The sequence below is a fragment of the Salmo trutta genome, chromosome 17 (assembly GCF_901001165.1).
Source record: "Salmo trutta chromosome 17, fSalTru1.1, whole genome shotgun sequence".
NCBI lineage: Eukaryota > Metazoa > Chordata > Actinopteri > Salmoniformes > Salmonidae > Salmo > Salmo trutta.
In genome coordinates, this window is record NC_042973.1 from 59,376,857 (window position 1) to 59,392,787 (window position 15,931).

General features: G+C 42.9%; 1 pseudogene; it reads right to left on the reverse strand.

Moving 5' to 3' along the window:
• LOC115151401 (zinc finger protein 501-like) overlaps positions 1 to 15,617 on the reverse strand; it is a 154,186-nt pseudogene extending 138,569 nt beyond the window's left edge.
• Positions 15,618 to 15,931: the final 314 nt, after the last annotated feature.

The window sequence follows — 15,931 nt, forward strand, 5'->3', positions numbered from 1 at the left end:
GATGGAAAACTAGCCAATGAGCATTTTACTGGTTGAAGTCGTTTTTAAATATAAAGTAGTACATTTGACAATAACACAAACATTATATTAAATCAGGGCATTCAAACGAGCCTTATAATCCAAAGTAGTGTGAAATGATGATAATAATAATCATAATCAACCTGTAAATGGAGGCTTTATTTGCTGTCAGCCTATGAGAACTCCCCTGAGTTTTCCCCCACGGTGGTGAATTAGTGAATAGACACAGAACTTAATGTGAGTTTCCTTGAGTAGCACTCCTGATCTAGTGCTGTAATATTCAGAATACATTGTGAAAACTAATCTTAGCTCACCATTTTTTAAATATATATATATTTTTTTCACCCCTTTTTTCTCCCCAATTGGTACTTACAGTCTTGTCTCATCGCTGCAACTCCCATACGGACTCTGGAGAGGCGAAGGTCGAGAGCCATGCGACCTCCGAAACACAACCCAACCTAGCCGCGATGCTTCTTGACACAATGCCCATCCAACCCGGAAGCCAGCAGCACCAATGTGTCGGAGGAAACACCGTACACCTGGTGACCTGGTCAGCGTGCACAGCGCCCGGCCTGCCACATGAGTCGCTAGTGCGCGATGAGACAAGAATATTCCTGCCGGCCAAACCCTCCCCTAACCCGGACGACGGTGGGCCAATTGTGCGTTGCCCCATGGGCCTCCCGGTCACGGCCGGCTGCAACAGAGCTTGGACTCGAACCCAGAATCTCTAATGGCACAGCTTAGGCCACTTGCTCACCATTTTTGCTCCAGGCAGATATACTACATCCATAACTAGCGGTTTCTGCATTAGCAGGGAGGTGTTTCTGCAATCAAATTGTGTGTGCATCGCCCTTGTCGCAATTTTAGCAAACACAGAAAGGTGCTTATATTTCAGAACAAAAGTCGCCTGGCACACTGCTTAGGAGTTCAACACCTTTTACTTATTTCTAGTTACTACTAATGTGAAAACAAGACTAAATATGACTATTGTTGCTCACTTGACTGTCTTAAGACTATTGTCAAGTAATTTTAACATTCATTACAGACGTCAATTGTTGTACAGTATCATGGCTACGCTGTTGGCATCACCTTTTTCAGTGGATTTCTGCTGTTGTGAGCCTTTAACTATCTGTCTGACTTGTTCACACAGGAGAGAGACGTGACTATCATGGATCCTCTGTGGAGCCTCAACATCATGATGCTAACGAGTCAGAGAAGAGTCTGTCCAGATTCTATCACCTCAAGAAACACCAGCAGAGACCCACAGGGAAGAAATCTATCTGCTGCTCTGACTGTGGAAAACATTGCAAATCTTCATCAGAACTTAAAATACACCAGCGAACACACACAGGAGAGAAACCTTACAGCTGTGATCAATGTGGGAGGAGTTTTACTACATCTTTCTCTCTGACTCTACACCAGAGAATCCACACAGGAGAGAAACCTTTTAGCTGTACTCAATGTGGGAAGAGTTTTACTTCATCTAGCCATCTGACTCTACACCAGAGAAGACACACAGGAGAGAAACCTTATAGCTGTGATCAATGTGGGAAGAGTTTTACTACATCTGGCTATCTTACTCGACACCAAAGAACACACACAGGAGACAAACTTTATAGCTATTGTTACACCATGTAGGAGCAGTATAGACCTAGTCTGTTCATTATATACATCTACATGATGTATTGTTACACCATGTAGGAGCAGTATAGACCTAGTCTGTTCATTATATACATCTACATGATGTATTGTTACACCATGTAGGAGCAGTATAGACCTAGTCTGTTCATTATATACATCTACATGATGTATTGTTACACCATGTAGGAGCAGTCAGCAGACGGCGATGTGCGTCTTTCAGGCGATGCTGCAGCGTGACGTATAATCTAGTGGACGGTTCTTCATAAACAGCTCGTCAACCACCTCGGTAGCTTGCTAGCCAACATAGCCGAAAGATTCAAGCTATTTAGACGATTTCGGTCTATATTACCTACTGTGTTTCAGACACACTTCTGTCGTATCTACTTGTTAACCTATTTAATATTACGTTATTTTGTATTAGTCAGCTATAGTAGCTGGCTGGTTAAGTTAGCATTAGCCTAGTCGCTAATGATAGCTAGCTAGCTAACATCCCCGAACATGAGCTCCCTAAACTACTCCCCTCCTGTTAAAGAAGAGGAGGTCTGCTGGACGGAGAAAGAAGCTCTGGGGCTGAACATTGTCGTGAAAGAGGAGAAGGAAGAGGAGGATGTTACAGTTAAACAAGAGGAAGAAGAGGGTGAGGCTGTTACAGTGAAAGAAGAAGAGAAAGACGTTTCAGTTAAACAAGAGGAAGAAGAGGATGATGCTGTTTTTGGAGTGAAGAAGGAAGGAGAGATTACTGTCACATTGAAAGATGAAGAGGAGGAGACAGGAGATCTGATTAACACCAGTAAGTACCGCCTTCAATTAGTTTTTAACTTTGGATATTCGGAGTTGGCTCGTCAATACCTCTTCAACGGAGGGTCCTGGGATGATGACTGATATGTCTAGAATCAGACGACGTAGAGAACAAGCTACCCCTTGTTTTCTCCGTTCCGTTTCCAAAAAGTGACTTAACATATATATTTGAGAAGGGTCTATCTGCTGACCGCAGACTGGGGGCCACGGCATGTAGGGATGAATATGCATAGCGATCTGGAGACAACTCCTATAGTGTTTTTATCAAAGTTGTCGGTATGTCACGTGTCCACATAACAACTTAATCATTACGAAACTTCTGTTGGATCAAGTAAACCTCACGTAGCAAATAAGCCATTCATTTTGTTGTTCACCAAATTCAACACTTTCCACATTGGGTTGATAATTGTTTCCACTTGTATACAACCTACTGTAACCTACTGGCATGACCTAGAGAGATACAACCTACTGTAACCTACTGGCATGACCTAGAGAGGTACAACCTACTGTAACCTACTGGCATGACCTAGAGAGTTACAACCTACTGTAACCTACTGGCATGACCTAGAGAGATACAACCTACTGTAACTTACTGGCATGACCTAGAGAGTTACAACCTACTGTAACCTACTGGCATGACCTAGAGAGTTACAACCTACTGTAACCTACTGGCATGAACGAGAGAGATACAACCTACTGTAACCTACTGGCATGACCTAGAGAGATACAACCTACTGTAGCCTACTGGCATGACCTAGAGAGTTACAACCTACTGTAACCTACTGGCATGACCTAGAGAGATACAACCACTGGTTTGCATGCATTTCTATGCAGTCAAATTACAAACATCAACATGCAACAACAACCAACGTGCTGTTAGGTGAAGTTATGGGTCCTATAGTAGGTCTATGTTGTTAGGTGAAGTTATGGGTCCTACAGTAGGTCTATGTTGTTGTTAGGTGAAGTTATGGGTCCTACAGTAGGTCTGTGTTGTTGTTAGGTGAAGTTATGGGTTCTACAGTAGGTCTATGTTGTTGTTAGGTGAAGTTATGGGCCAATTTGTTAAACACTTAGTGTACAAACCCTCATTGTCAGGCTGATGGCAAAGCTAGCCAAATAACATTTTACTGGTAGAAATGTTTTTTTTAAGTATAAAGCAGTTGATTTGCAACAATAAAACAAACATTTTATTAAGCAGGACATTCAATCGAGCCTTACAATTATAATCCAAAATAGTGTGAATTGCACTCATAAGCAACCTGTAAATGCATTCAGCCTATGAGAACTCCCCTGAGTTTTCCCCCACGGTGGTGAATTAGTGAATAGACACAGAGCTTAATGTGAGTTTCCTTGAGTAGCACTCCTGATCTTGTCCTGATAGTGCGCTGTAATATTCAGAATACATTGTGAAAAACGAAAATCTTCGCTCACCATTTTTGCTCCAGGCAGATATACTACATCCATAACTAGTGGTTTCCTCATTACCAGATATACTACATCCATAACTAGTGGTTTCCTCATTAACAGATATACTACATCCATAACTAGTGGTTTCCTCATTACCAGATATACTACATCCATAACTAGTGGTTTCCTCATTACCAGATATACTACATCCATAACTATTGGTTTCCTCATTACCAGATATACTACATCAATAACTAGTGGTTTCCTCATTAGCAGGGAGGAGTTTCTACTACCAAATTGCGTGTGCATCGCTGCAATTTTAGCAAACACAGAAAGGGGCCTATATTGGAGGCCAAAAGTCATCTGGCACACTGCTTAGGTCTTGACTGTCTTAAGATAGTCTTGTCAAATGTTGTACAACTTCATGGGTACTCTCTGGTCATCCCTTTTTACCTCAAATAAACAGTGGATTTCTGCTGTTGTGGGCATTTAACCATCTGTATGACTTTGTTGTTCACACAGGAGAGAGACGGGACTATCGTGGATCCTCTGGGGAGCCTCAACAACATCATGATGCTGACGAGGCAGAGAAGAGTCCCTCCAGATCAGAACTCCTCAAGAAACACCTGCAGAGACCCACAGGGAAGAAATCTCACTGCTGCTCTGACAGTGGGAAAATATTAAACTCCTCAGTAAAACTTAAAGTACATCAAAGAATTCACACTAAAGAGAAACCTTTTGGCTGTACTCAATGTGGGAAGAGTTTTGTTCGTTCTAACTGTCTGAAGAGACACCAGATAACACACACAGGAGAGAAAGCTTTTAGCTGTAATCAATGTGGAAGGAGTTATACCCTGTCAGGTAGCCTGATAGCACATCAGAGAATACACACAGGAGAGAAACCTTTTAGCTGTACTCAATGTGGGAAGAGTTTTTTTCGTTCTAACTGTCTGAAGAGACACCAGAGAACACACACAGGAGAGAAACCTTTTAGCTGTAATCAATGTGGAAAGAGTTTTACTGAGTCAAGAAGCCTGATATCACATCAGAGAACACACACAAGAGAGAGACGAGAGAAACCATATAGCTGTACTCTATGTAGGAAGAGTTTTGTTCTTTCTAGCAGTCTGAAGGTACACCATGGAACACACACAGGAGAGAAATATTTTAGCTGTGATCAATGTGGGAAGGGGTTTGTTAGTTCTTGTGGTCTGAAGGTACACCATAGAACACACAGGAGAGAAACCTCATAGCTGTGCTCAATGTGGGAATAGATACTCTGATAAACAGAGAAGAGTCTCTCCAAATCAATGTGGGAAGATTTTTCTGCATCTAGCAGTCTGACTCTACACCAGAGAATACACACAGGAGAGAAATTTATAGCTGTGATCAGTGTGACAAGAGATACTCTGATAAAAGATCTCTGATCAAACATCAGAAAATACATGAAGGAGTTGTTTCATGATATCAATGAATTAATGTCACAATGTAGAATGTTTTAACATTGTAGTAGGAGTATTTTAATGATGTCAATGTAGAACCCTAAACGTTTGTCCCCTGTTCTATTGATTTCAACATGATATGGATATTAGCCTCAGGGGGAAAATCCAGGCTCTGAAATGGAAGAGTTACTATTTATGTGATTTAATAAAAAGTGACTAAGAACAAAAGAGCTGTGTTACACTTACCACGTTGGTGACCCACTGGAATCAAAATGCAACACTTCAAAATGTATCTGGCTGTTTTCTACAAATTGTCCTCTAACCAGTGATGTACACATTATTCCCAGATTCCGTGTGGTTTTTGAGCTGTTAGTTTTAACAGGACGTGCAACCTCATCTCCCTCCTGTCGTACAATTGATTTCAACATGATATCGATGAGTTATGACAAATTAGTGTTGTGTTCCTTTGTTTAGGGACCCCTACATTTAAATGCATCACTCCAAAATGTAGCTGACTGTCTTCTGCAGGTTGTCCTCTAATCAGTGAGGTAAAATATATCTCCCATTTCCATGTGTTTTTTAGTTGTGTTAGTTTCAACATCACGTACAACCTGATTTCCCCCCTAATCGATATCAGTGATTTATTGCTACTTGTCAAAACAACAGCGTTTTTGGTGCTTGTACATTTTAAAAGGTGCTTGTTTTAAAAATTACAAGTAATATGATTATGGCAGATGTTTGTGTATATAGCACATTTTATGTTTAGGTTTTCAATATATCCCAAACTGTTTCTGCATATTGGTTATTGATTTGGACACTTTAAAACTGTGCTTTGACATTGGGGATAACCCATCTAGCAAAATGTAATTGAAAAGCCGTTGAAAATAAGACGATGCAACCAAATATTTCATTTTTACATTTCATGTAACATTTAGTAATGATAATTATTTATGCAACCAACTGACAATTTTTTTTGTATAATTATATTGACATTGTTGCCCTGCTTTTAGAATATCAGGGTTCATTCTCTGATGTGCCAACCCAAATGTACTAGAGCAGGACATTGGGGACTGGGCCCCGATCCAACAACATGCCTATCAAGTGAACCCTGAAAAGAGAGAGAAGCTCCACAGTGAGGTTAAAAGTTACTACGGATATTAAGGAGCTAGTTCTAGAAGCTAGTGAGTTTTAGGAAGACGAGAGTTCTAGAAGCTAGTGAGTTTTAGGAAGACGAGAGTTCTAGAAGCTAGTGAGTTTTAGGAAGACGAGAGTTCTAGAAGCTAGTGAGTTTTAGGATTCTATAGAAAGAAAAAGGAGAAACAAATAATCCTATTGTATATTATTATTTAGAAATACGTGTTTTTTTCTTGTTTTTAATTGTTGACATCCAGTAGACACCATGTTTATATTGGTGAAGGTGAATCATTGTAGTTGATTATAATGTGAAATGGAAGTTGTTTTCTGTTGGTGGTGAGCAAACTTTTCCAACAAAAATATAGGATATATTTGTTGTCTTAATGGGGAAGGTGTTACAGGCTTTGGTTTTTCCATTAATGTTTTGAGGTTGGACTTTAGCACGTGTCTAGCTCGTTAGCACGTGTCTAGCTCGTTAGCACGTGTCTAGCTCGTTAGCACGTGTCTAGCTCGTTAGCACGTGTCTAGCTCGTTAGCACGTGTCTAGCTCGTTAGCACGTGTCTAGCTCGTTAGCACGTGTCTAGCTCGTTAGCACGTGTCTAGCTCGTTAGCACGTGTCTAGCCCGTTAGCACGTCTAGCCCGTTAGCACGTCTAGCTCGTTAGCACGTCTAGCTCGTTAGCACGTAGGACGCATTGATTGGTGTCACCTCGTTAGTCAGTATGTGTTACACCTGTGCTGGCTTGTCCATCTCGTTAGTGGGAAGGTGTTTCACCTGAGCTGGTCCAGGTTCTATTTAAGAGTGTCTGGCCCAGTGCTCCAGTTGTCTTGATACATGTGGAGAGTCAACACCTTTAGTTGCTCCACCTTTTTGGTTTGCGTCCTGTCTTTAAGTTTGGTGTGGGTTTTTCTTTTGTTTGCCTCTTCTTGGGCAGATTTAGTGGGTCTCATGGTGGGTGTCTTTTAGGTCCCAGTTGTTGTTACTAGTGAACTTCCAGTGGACACCCCCATAGTGTCTTTCAGAGACCCTCCTAAAAAACAAGTTATATTTTGGGTTGGATGTTGCATCCAATTAATATTTTAATCAATGGCATTTCCTTAGAATGTTCATTAGTCTTTCAGTTGTTAATCTTCTGTTTGTTGTGTACTAAATATTTCTGTTTATTTTCATTTTTTTCCTGTGAAGCCATTGTGTTGCATCCATGTCTGAAATGTGCTGTATAAATAAAGCTTGATTTGATTTCAACAAATTAACCCAATGACTGACCAATCAACAGACTCTTGGTCCCTCTTAGTATGAAAAACAGTATCAATCCCACTTTTCCAGCCTGCTGAAGGCGTGGTGGAGTGGTAAACACCACCCCCGGCTCTACCAGGGGCTTGAGGTGGTCTCCCACAGCTCTGCTTATGTCATGTTCTGTGGCCTTGCTGTTCCATTTCTTGACTGTCCCTGCAACACAGAAACACATTTAGTCATATTATATAAAACACTCAAAGTAATGGATATGGAGCATCTATGGCCTCAGTTACACCTGGCACCTAAATGTGACTTCTGTCATCTGATGACTCCAAACTGCATTAGGTTCAGATCTTCCAGGATCTTCCAGGATGGGACTTTGACATAGTCTGGATGCAGTCAGACCACCAAATATGCATCAGCAATGTAAAGAGATGGGGTGAATGAGTGGGGAAAAGTACATTTTACACAAATGACCTTCATAATATCAAAGAACAAATGTGTGTGCCTGAGAGGAAATTAACTTTCATACAGCCCAAAGGGATGAGAAATTACACCAATATCAGTGGACAATTTGCACTAATGTAAATAAACATAGATGATGGAACATATTCCCTTTAGCTGACGTGATGAACCGCTAAGGGAATATAAATATTTACCATCTAAACCATGCGTGACCTCTCACCTCTCTGGCTGTATAGGTGTTCTTCCTAACCAGTCCCTCAACAGCTCTCTGACTGAGCTCCACCCTCACTGGGTCTTCAGAGGAGAGGAAGGCTGAGGAGCAGTGGTGATTTTAACATGTAAATCTTGGTTGGGCAAACACAGCACTAAACAATACATTAATTGCACTATAACGGTGACAAACGGTGCCCACAGACTGTTAAGGCATACATAAAGCTGTCCCAACATCTTACCACTGCAACACCTGTCTATCAGTGGATCCTTGTCTGGCAGTTCATTCAGCTTCATTTACTGACTTTAAAAAAAACATAGCTAATATGGCTGACTTGCTTAAACAAATGTGGTTTCTACTGACAATTGAGATGTACAAACTATGGCATAAGGGGACGACAAGCAGATAAGAGGCAATCCGTAATTTCGATGAAGGCATTAATGAGCGAGCTAGGACCGACGTAGTCAATATAACTATTTGTTTAGCACTTTTGAAATGTACAGTGACAGAATTCAGAACATGGGCCGTTCTTACAATGTCCTCCCTGTACACCAAGTCATAACCGTAGGATAAATAAAGGGGCCAAATAAGCAGACAATTAAAGTTTTTACAATATTCAACGATTACATTTCTCTAAAACAGGTTATAGGCTACATGTGCACCACCAAGTCAGAACAGTAGGAGAAATTAAGAGGGGAAAATAAACAAATTATTAGGGTGAGGCACATGGGCTACTAACATCTTACTACACAACATACACTTATTATTACTTTCTTAGCTACAGTATACATATCTCTGGCATATTACATAATTTATGCAGCAGCATAGAATATATTATATGAAAGATATTTTTGGACTCACTGAGTTGTTCTGTGCTCACTTGAACAGGAAGGTGACCTTCGTGGGCAAATTTTGTCATCAAAGTCTGTCATTCTCTGGATTTATGGTGATTTCAAGACAACTGGGAACTCGGGGGGAAAAAACAAGGTTGAATCCTGATGATGTCAGTGATCTTCAGGTCGTAGCTCGAGAAAGAGTCCCGAGTTCCGGATTTACAATTCCCAGTTGGATGACCGATCAAAACGTATTTTCCCAGTCAGAGCTTGGTTTTTCCTGAGTTCCCAGTTGTCTTGAACTCACGTTTTCATAGTTCCTGAGTTAACAGTTGTTTTGAGCGTGGCACAAACAATGCTTCATTGACAATTCATTAAAATTGGGTTTGATTCAGACCCTGCCAGTGTGCCAGGTGGATATTGGGTTTGATTCAGACCCTGCCAGTGTGCCAGGTGGACATTGGGTTTGATTCAGACCCTGCCAGTGTATCAGGTGGACATTGGGTTTGATTCAAACCCTGTCAGTGTGCCAGGTGGACATTGGGTTTGATTCAGACCCTGCCGGTGTGCCAGGTGGACATTGGGCTTGATTCAGACAGTGTCAGTGGACCAGGTGGACATTGGGTTTAATTCAGACCCTGCCAGTGTACCAGGTGGACATTGGGTTTGATTCAAACCCTGCCAGCATGGCCAGAAATGTATTCCAAGGTCAGTAACTTATAACCACAGAACCACACCAGACCATTCATGCATGACTGAAAACACCTAAGTATTAGATTTACTGCCATGGTCTAGTATGTCACCGCCTCAGACACCAATTTATTCGTACAGCAGCCAACATTTTGAATGGTTCGGTAATAATATGTCATGTTTCACTCGTACCTCAGCCAGCATTGTGAATGGTTAGGGAATAATATGTCATGTTTTACTCGTACCTCAGCCAGCATTGTGAATGGTTAGGGAATAATATGTCATGTTTTACTTGTACCTCAGCCAGCATTGTGAATGGTTAGGGAATAATATGTCATGTTTTACTTGTACCTCAGCCAGCATTGTGAATGGTGTCTGATGCAGTGACATACTAGACCATGGCAGTAAATCTAATACTTAGGTGTTTTTAGTGAGGCATGAAAGGTCTGTGTTGGTTCCGTGGTCATAAGTTACATCTCTGGCCATGCTGGCAGGGTCTGAATCAAACCCAATGTCCAGTGGGATTGATCTGTTTGATCCAATTGTTTGTTTCAGTTTTCAGTAGTTCAATCCTTTGACATATTGTTGATTTCAACATTTTTAATTTTCAACAATTTTTTTATTTATTTATTCCACCTTTATTTAAGCAGGTAGGCAAGTTGAGAACAAGTTCTCATTTACAATTGCGACCTGGCCAAGATAAAGCAAAGCAGTTTGACACATACAACAACACAGAGTTACACATGGAGTAAAACAAACATACAGTCAATAATATGGTAGAAAAATAAGTCTATATACAAAGTGAGCAAATGAGGTGAGATAAGGCAAAAAAGGCCATGGTGGCGAAGTAAATACAATATAGCAAGTAAAACACTGGAATAGTAGATTTGCAGTGGAAGAAGGTGCAAAGTAGAAATAATGGGGTGCAAACGAGCAAAATAAATAAATAAATACAGTAGGGAAAAGGTAGTTGTTTGGGCTAAATTATAGATGGGCTATGTACAGGTGCAGTAATCTGTGAGCTGCTCTGACAGCTGGTGCTTAAAGCTAGTGAGGGAGATAAGTGTTTCCAGTTTTAGAGATTTTTGTAGTTTCGTTCCAGTCATTGGCAGCAGAGAACTGGAAGGAGAGGCGGCCGAAGGAGGAATTGGCTTTGGGGGTGACCAGAGAGATATACAGTGCCTTGCGAAAGTATTTGGCCCCCTTGAATTTTTCGACCTTTTGCCACATTTCAGGCTTCAAACATAAAGATATAAAAATGTAATTTTTTGTGAAGAATCAACAACAAGTGGGACACAATCATGAAGTGGAACGAAATTTATTGGATATTTCAAACTTTTTTAACAAATAAAAAACTGAAAAATTGGGCGTGCAAAATTATTCAGCCCCCTTAAGTTAATACTTTGTAGCGCCACCTTTTGCTGCGATTACAGCTGTAAGTCGCTTGGGGTATGTCTCTATCAGTTTTGCACATCGAGAGACTGACATTTTTGCCCATTACTCCTTGTAAAACAGCTCGAGCTCAGTGAGGTTGGATGGAGAGCGTTTGTGAACAGCAGTTCAGTTCTTTCCACAGATTCTCGATTGGATTCAGGTCTGGACTTTGACTTGGCCATTCTAAACACCTGGATATGTTTATTTGTGAACCATTCCATTGTAGATTTTGCTTTATGTTTTGGATCATTGTCTTGTTGGAAGACAAATCTTCGTCCCAGTCTCAGGTCTTTTGTAGACTCCATCAGGTTTTCTTCCAGAATGGTCCTGTATTTGGCTCCATCCATCTTCCCATCAATTTTAACCATCTTCCCTGCCCCTGCTGAAGAAAAGCAGGCCCAAACCATGATGCTGCCACCACCATGTTTGACAGTGGGGATGGTGTGTTCAGGGTGATGAGCTGTGTTGCTTTTACGCCAAACATAACGTTTTGCATTGTTGCCAAAAAGTTCGATTTTGGTTTCATCTGACCAGAGAACCTTCTTCACATGTTTGGTGTGTCTCCCAGGTGGCTAGTGGCAAACTTTAAACAACACTTTTTATGGATATCTTTAAGAAATGGCTTTCTTCTTGCCACTCTTCCATAAAGGCCAGATTTGTGCAGTATACGACTGATTGTTGTCCTATGGACAGAGTCTCCCACCTCAGCTGTAGATCTCTGCAGTTCATCCAGAGTGATCATGGCCTCTTGGCTGCATCTCTGATCAGTCTTCTCCTTGTATGAGCTGAAAGTTTAGAGGGATGGCCGGGTCTTTGTAGATTTGCAGTGGTCTGATACTCCTTCCATTTCAATATTATCGCTTGCACAGTGCTCCTTGGGATGTTTAAAGCTTGGGAAATCTTTTTGTATCCAAATCCGGCTTTAACTTCTCCACAACAGTATCTTGGACCTGCCTGGTGTGTTCCTTGTTCTTCATGATGCTCTCTGCGCTTTAAACGGACCTCTGAGACTATCACAGAGCAGGTGCATTTATACGGAGACTTGATTACACACAGGTGGATTCTATTTATCATCATTAGTCATTTAGGTCAACATGGATCATTCAGAGATCCTCACTGAACTTCTGGAGAGAGTTTGCTGCACTGAAAGTGAAGGGGCTGAATAATTTTGCACGGCCAATTTTTCTGTTTTTTATTGTTAAAAACGTTTGAAATATCCAATAAATTTCGTTCCACTTCATAATTGTGTCCCACTTGTTGTTGATTCTTCACAAAAAATTACAGTTTTATATCTTTATGTTTGAAGCCTGAAATGTGGCAAAAGGTCGAAAGTTCAAGGGGGCCGAATACTTTCGCAAGGCACTGTACCTGCTGGAGCGCGTGCTACAGGTGGGTGCTGCTATGGTGACCAGCGAGCTGAGATAAGGGGGAACTTTACCTAGCAGGGTCTTGTAGATGACCTGGAGCCAGTGGGTTTGGCGACGAGTATGAAGCGAGGGCCAGCCAACGAGAGCGTACAGGTCGCAGTGGTGGGTAGTATATGGGGCTTTGGTGACAAACGGATGGCACTGTGATAGACTGCATCCAATTTATTGAGTAGGGTATTGGAGGCTATTTTGTAAATGACATCGCCGAAGTCGAGGATCGGTAGGATGGTCAGTTTTACGAGGGTATGTTTGGCAGCATGAGTGAAAGATGCTTTGTTGCAAAATAGGAAGCCAATTCTAGATTTAACTTTGGATTAGAGATGTTTGATGTGAGTCTGGATGGAGAGTTTACAGTCTAACCAGACACCTAGGTATTTGTAGTTGTCCACATATTCTAAGTCAGAACCGTCCAGAGTAGTGATGCTGGATGGGCGGGCAGGTGCAGGCAGAGATCGGTTGACGAGCATGCATTTAGTTTTACTTGTATTTAGGAGCAGTTGGAGTTGCACTGGGTTGGTTGAAAAGTGATACTAAACTTATAGACCATGCACTATATTGACATAGTGGAAGATTTCTAAAAAAAAATTATATATAAAAGTTTTTATTACGTACAATGCCATTCATACAAAACAAAACCATCAATATTCCAAACAAACTCAAATATAGGCATTTTTAAATTCAAAACAAAACAAAAACCCAATAACAAAAAACTCAGGGAGCATCTTCCCTCCCCTTCATGCCTACAAACTACATCTCTAAAGCCCAACCTTCCCCTATCTCCCAGTCACAATTCTATCCCCTTAAATCATCTAAATTAACCCCAGCCCTAAACCTCCCTTCCACCTCTGCCGGGCAGCATGCTGCTCCCACTTCCTCTCCTCCCTCTTCATCCTCCCCCTCAAATTTCCTTCCACCCTCCTCACTTTCCCCTCCATCCCCCAATCTCTCCCTGTCTTGACCATGTCCTGCCTGGCTTCCCACAGCCCCCATTTAAAGAGGCTTATGAGAAGCCAGAGCAGAATCCTGTCCTTGACCGTCCCCCTTGCTCTCCCTACACCTCTCTCTACCCTAGCCCAAGTTAAAACAAAATTCCCTTTCACCCTACCTAACAACAGCCGTGCCCATACTACTCCAGGAAAAGGCACAGTCCCAAAAGGTGCACTGTCTCCTCCCCACCACAAGATGGTCTTGGACAGGTGGGGGATCGCGCCAAGCTATGCCGGTACATGATGGAACGTACCGGCAAGCACTTGTGGAGGCTCAACCAATTCAGGTCCTTGAGCTTGTTGTCCATACCTTACCTTAACTAAATCCCACCACTCTAACACCCCCTCACACATGGACCGGAGGCCTTCAATCCCCCGAAACAAACCAGTAAAGGCTTCAATAAAAGCTCATCCAGCACATCCCGATCTAATTTCCAGTACCCCTTACCGAAGAGGCAGACTGGTGACCTCACCTGCAGGAGCAGCCCGTCGGAATCCGAAAAGAAAACAGGCAACAGCTGCCTAGAAACTGACCCAAGGACCTGGACAGAAAATATAGTCAGGCCTCCATCAACCCCCCGGGAGTTGCACCAAGTGGAACCAGCCATTGTAGGAGTAGTGTGCAGACCTCAATCAACCAGACCATGGCAAGCCATTAGCCACCAGCGCCTGCACTGCTATCCCCCCCACCCCTAAATCTATATTAAAATCCCCCCCCCACCCCTAAATCTATATTAAAATCCCCCCACCCCTAAAACTATATTAAAATCCCCCTACCCCTAAATCTATATTAAAATCCCCCCTACCCCTAAATCTATATTAAAATCCCCCCTACCCCTAAATCTATATTAAAATCCCCCCTACCCCTAAATCTATATTAAAATCCCCCCTACCCCTAAATCTATATTAAAATCCCCCCACCCCTAAATCTATATTAAAATCCTCCACTACCCCTAAATCTATATTAACAACCCCCCCTATCACCACTTGCCTATGTGTGGCGCACAGGGGCACCAGACAGTCCACCACCTCCTTCCTGTCTGCCGCCATCTGTGGCCCGTACACCCCCACTAATCTATATCTGCAATCCCTTAAGGTGACATCCACCCCCAAAACTCTCCCCTGCAATACCACAAATGAACCCTCAACCTTTACCTCCCTGTGCCCACACAATATCCCTACCCCCGATGAGTGCAACCCCTCTATACCCCAAACCGACTCCCCTTGTCCCACTCCCTCATAAATCTATTAACATCTCCTCCATCCCTCCCCCCTATACCCCAAACTGACTCCCCATGTCCCACTCCCTCCTAAATCTATTAACATCTCCTCCATCCCTCCCCCCTATACCCCAAACTGACTCCCCTTGCCCCCACTCCCTCCTAAATCTATTAACATCCCCTCCATCCCTCCCCCCTATACCCCAAACTGACTCCCCATGTCCCACTCCCTCCTAAATCTATTAACATCCCCTCCATCCCTCCCCCCTATACCCCAAACCGACTCCCCTTGTCCCACTCCCTCCTAAATCTATTAACATCTCCTCCATCCCTCAGGTGAACCTCCTTTAAAAAACAAAAGTCAAAACCCACACCCTATAAATAACTAAAAACCTTCCTCCTCTTAACAAAATCCACCTCTTTTCCCTCCTCTCCTCCCGGTTCTGCTGCTCCCGTGCCTTCTCTGTCCCCCTCTCCTCCTGCTGCCGCTCTTTGCTCTTCCTCCTTCCGTGAGGCCGTCCCCTCTGGGCCTGTGTTCGGTTCTTGGTCTGGGCCTCCTCCCCTTCTTCCCCCCATCCCCCGCTCCTGCTCCTCCCCCAGCCGCAGACACGTATGATCTCTGACGAGCTGGGCATTCCTGCCCCAGGTGTGCTGACGAGCCACACCCGTGGCATGCCTTGAAATCGTCACAGTCCTTCGCCTTGTGCTCCCCAGATCCACAAAATCTGCACTTTCTTGTGCTGCACGAGGCTAGGATGTGGCCGTAGGCCATACAACGCCTGCAAAACGGGGGCTGACGTGCATAAAACAATGTCCCCCTGTCAGCCCCCAGGGAGAACAGTGCTGGAGGATGAAGGTAGCCGCCCAGTCCCTTTGGGTCCTGCCTGAGGAGGGCCTGGAAGTCTCTCCTTCCGTTCCAAAAACCCAGGGAGTCCTTGAGGTGCCTTGTTGTGGAGATGTCATCCATGTATCTCCCCAGAAAGGCCCT